The 4,849-nt window shown below is 44.2% G+C and overlaps 1 non-coding gene across 1 annotated transcript; it reads left to right on the forward strand.

Annotated features, from left to right (window-relative positions):
• Positions 1–485: 485 nt before the first annotated feature.
• Positions 486–557, forward strand: TRNAC-GCA (transfer RNA cysteine (anticodon GCA)). The gene has a single exon. It is a non-coding gene; the product is annotated as a tRNA-Cys (tRNA).
• Positions 558–4,849: the final 4,292 nt, after the last annotated feature.

Below are 4,849 nucleotides of genomic sequence, written 5' to 3' on the forward strand. Positions count from 1 at the left end.
GTTGCTGCGCGAGGGCTTTCTCTAGTTGCTGCGAGTGGGGGCTACTCTTCACTGTGGTGCACGGGTTCCTCATTGCAGTGGCTTCTCTGGTTTCCAAGCATGGGTTCTAGGCACGTGGGCTTCGGTAGTTGTGGCACATGGGCTTAATTGCCCTGTGGTGTGTGGAATCCTCTCGAAGGAGGGATGAACGTGTGTCCCCTGCGTCGGCAGGTGGACTCCTAACCTCTGTACCACCAGGGAAATCCTTTTGCTCCTTTTTAAATCAAGTTGCCTGTTTTCTTATTGTTCAGTTATGAGAGTTCATTATACATTCTGGATATGAATCCTGGATTGGGTATGTGATTTGTAAATATTTTCTCCCTGTCTGTAGCTTGTGTGTGTGTGCTCAGTTGCTTAGCCATGTCCGACTCTTTGCAGTACTTTTTGTACATGTGTCTGATGAGAGAAAGGAATGACATTGATATTTACTGAGTACCTACTGGGCTTCCCTGCTGGCTCAGCAGGTAAAGCGTCTGCCTGCAATGCAGGAGACCTGGGTTCGATCCCCAAGTTGGGAAGATCCCCTGGTGAAGGAAATGGCAACCCACTTCAGTACACTTGCCTGGAAAATTCCATGGATGGAGAAGCCTGGTAGGCTACAGTCCATGGGATAGCAAAGAGTCACACATGACTGAGCAACTTCACTTCTCATGAGTACCTACTATGTGCTAGATATTGGTTGGGTTCCTGGAGGAACAGAGGTGAGACAGTGTCCTAGAGACGGGAGTAGAGGTGAAATTTGAGCCACAGGCCAAGTCTGAGCCGCTGGAGGGCACAGATGGGGCAGAAGAAGGAAATGGTAGTACTGAGTGGTAGAAAGTGAGCGCTCTGGAGTCAGACTCTCTGTTTCTAGCTTTACCATTTGCCACCTGTGTGACCTTCGGCAGGTTACTAAACCTCTCTATACGTTGGTTTCTTTGAAAAACTGGGGTAGCAATAGTGTCTACTTCAAAGGGTTGGGGGATTAAATGAGATGATGCAGCTGGCACGTGGTACACTCTCCATCAATGTTATTATTTCTTTTTGTAGTAACATGGTCTTGGGCAATCAGCGAAAGCTCCCTGGAAGAAGTGTCCTTTGAGCTGACCCTCAAGAACCAGAAGGACTTCCAAAAGCTGAGATGGTGGTGGTGAGGAGGCTGAAGAACCACAGATTTTGTCTGAAAGCTTGTTATTTCTTCCCTCTTCCTCGTTCCATCCCTCCCTCTTCAGCTGGTAGTCTCTTCTCCCAGAGTCTCTCTCTTTCCTTTCCCGACCTCCTCCCTTTCCCTCCTCACCCACTGGAGGCCTCCCTCTGGTGTCCTTGGCCTCACAAGGTTGCTGACTGCTGGGTTATGAGGCGCTGCTCTTGGGCTGCAGGGTCACCTTGTTGTCCCTCGATGGGGACTCTGTACCGGTTCCAAATGGAGGCGGGATGATGTATCCAGGGTTCTTCCCTTGCAGTTCAGGGAGAGATGGATTTAGTGCCGGTCACTTTCACTACAAATTATCGAGCAGGCTTCCACGTGGATGTCAGGCCTGTGTTAGGGCAACAGCTGTACCAGCTCGACCTTGTTCAGTTAATAATTTACTGCCGGGAAATGGGAGTTAAATGGGCCAGAAGGCATATTTTGTGTGAACCTTGGGACACCTCTGACAGCAATTTGTGTAATTTGTCCGGGAAGAGCCTAAAGCTATCTGAATTCTAATGTTCTGCCTGTCACACTGACCCTTAGACCCCTTTTATTAACGTGGTTGGCTTTGATTTATATTTATTTTATTCCTTTGGTTTCTCTTCTGATCTCATGACTGGAGCAGTGGTGAGTGTGGAAAATGGCTGTGTGAGGAATTATGTTCCCGGTGTCCTTATTCGAAGAAATCCACCAGCAGCTATGGTGTGGGTTTTCTCTGTTTGTATGTAAAAGGAACTCATACTTGATTTAAAGCTCTGCTATTACCATTTTTGGAATTCTTAATAATTTATGAACAAGGGGTTGCCATGTTGTATTAGGTCCTGAAAATTATGTACCTGGTCCTACAGGTATGCCTTGGTTTTTGATGTTGAACTTGAGTGTCCCTCCAAGGTCATTGTGTCCTTTTTCCTGCCTCCTGGACCATCCTGAAATTGTGTTGAAGACCCTCAGGGAGCCTATGGTGACTCTTTCCAAGAATCATACAACCCTGCCAGTCAAAATATCTTAAAACACAGACACAGGTAAAAGAAGTTGTTTGGTGGTTTAGATGCTAAGTCATGTCTGACCCTTGTGACCCCAGGGACTGTGTAGCCTGCCAGGCTCCTCTGTTCATGGGATTCTCCAGGCAAGAATACTGGAGTGTGTTGCCATTTCCTTCCCCAGGGGATCTGCCTGACCCAGGGATCAAACCCAGGTCTCCTGCATTGCAGGCAGATTCTTTACCAACCGAGATATGAGGGAAGCCCAAAAGAAGTTGTTTTAAAATAAGTAAGATATGGATTTATTTCAAAATTCAAAGTACTGAGGGGTACTGTTGTTTTCCCCCAGTTTTCTTGTTCTCTTTCTGCAGAAGCAAGCAGTTATCCATCTCTGGGCACCTTCCCAAGAGAGTCTGTGCTTTGATGAACACATATGTACATGTCTCCATATTTCTTTTTCTTCACCAGATGGTGAGATAACTTGTATACTATTTTGAACTTTCCTCTTTTTACCTAAGTCTGCATTGTAGACATTCTAAATCACCATATAGATCCACTTTATTATTTTTTGGGTAATGATTTCCCATTGTTTGGATTTTTTATAATTTACTTAACAAGTTCCCTGTTGACGGACACTTAAGGTGTTTCTGAATTATAAACAATGTTCTTGGAATAGGGTTGCCAGAATTAATATATTGAAATACAGTCTTTCCAGCTCAATTTCAATTTCAGATCAACGGTGAATTTTTTAGTGTAAACATTTCCCATACTTTTATCCCAAGAGGGCAGGGCATTTGGGACATAGTTTTTTTTTTTTTGGTTTTGTTTTAGTTTTTATTGAAGTATAGTTGATTTACAACATTGTGTCAATTTCTGCTGTACAGCAAAGTGACTCAATTATACAAATATACACATTCTTTTTTATATTCTTTTCCTTTACAGCTTATCCCAGGATGTTGAATATTGTTCTCCATGCTATACAGTAGAACCTTGTTGTTTATCCATCCTATATGTAATACTTTGCATCTACTAACCCCAAACTCCCAGTCCATCCCTCCCCATGGACACAGATATACTAAAAAAATATTGTGATTTGAGGACTTCCCTGGGGGTCCAGGGGTTTAGAAGTCACTTTCCAATGCAGGGAATGTAGGTTCAATCCCTGGTCAGGGAACTAAGATCCCACATGCCTTGGGGGAGCTAAGCCACGACTACTGAGCCTGTGCTGCAGTGAAGATCCATCACAGTCAAAAATTAAAAAATTTTTAAAAATATCGTGTTTATCTGAAATTCAAACTTAGCTAGGTAGCCTATATTTTATTTGGCAACACTGTCCTAGAACAATGCCTAGCATATAGTAGGGGCTCAGTAAAGATTTATTAGATGAGTAAATAAATGTTTCATCTCTGGAAGGAAAGCTCATCAGGGCAACTACTTTGGCATGTTTCCTGCTATATCTGCAGTGTTTAATATTTATTTGTTTGCTACATGGACAAGTACTACAGTGAATGTCTTTGTGAATGCTTCATTTGGCCCATGAGAGAATATATTTGTAGGATAAATTCATTCATTTAAAAGTGTGATTCTGCCAAATGGCCCTCCACAGGCCTCTGACACCTCTTGGCTGAGTTGTCTAATTGTATTCATGCTCATCACCTAAAGTCATTTAACCCTTGGGGAACATCCCCCTTGAGGCTGCCCTAAATGGGGGTCAGAAAGGAATTAAAAGTGCCAACCCCATTATACCACTCCTTTATGCCTCCTCCATCAATTCCTGCCAAGAAACCAGGAATTTTAGATGCAAATGGCAGGGGATAACATCTGGCTCATCAGGGCCCCTGGCTGTCTGGTCCTCGGAGGGGCTGGAGAAGCCCATGGGTCCTGCCAGTTCCTGGTGATGGATGGTTCATGTGGGTTGGGCTGTCCCAGAGGTGCTTCCAGGTTCCTAGTCCACCTGCCTCTCAATCGTCTAATCTGTCACTGACACAGGATGATTTAATCACTGTAACAAGGCTGTCACAGAGCCTCTGCTGCCTCTGGTGGGAATGCCTGTTACATTTCTTCCCCAGCCAGCCTAGACACATGTGGTCTCCGTTTGCCAACCACCAAGATCTGTATGGATCTGAGGTTCTGGGAAGCAAAGGAACACAGTGGTAAGCCCTTTGAACTAGGAATCTGGATGCTTGGACCACAGTCTCTATTTCACCACTTTCTGTATAGTGGCAGGGTGACCTTGGACAAATTACTTAACCTCTCCAAGCATCAGTTTCCTCTGCAGTAGAAAGGGGCTAACACCTACATATGAACTCAAGGGTTTGTCATGAAATTTAAATCAATAACTTGTGGGGGAAGGGGTGTAGAAATCGTGAAGCATTCTATAAATATAAAATATTTTGAGGTTGGGAGCGTGGACAACAGAGGGTCTTGAGTGGTTTCTGAGTTATATTACTTTTTTATTGGCCAGGCCTCGAGTCTTGCAGGATCTTAATGCCTCGATCAGGGCTTGAACCTGGGCTGTGTCAGAAAAGAAATGAGCCTTAATCCCTGCACCGCCAGAGTATTCCCTGTTACTGTTATTATTTTGTTATTTCTTTTATCATCATGGATTCAAAATTTCTATCCAGGGGACTTCCCTGGTGGTCCATTGGTTAAGGAGCTG

This window comes from Dama dama, chromosome 5 (genome assembly GCF_033118175.1).
Source record: "Dama dama isolate Ldn47 chromosome 5, ASM3311817v1, whole genome shotgun sequence".
Taxonomy (NCBI): domain Eukaryota; kingdom Metazoa; phylum Chordata; class Mammalia; order Artiodactyla; family Cervidae; genus Dama; species Dama dama.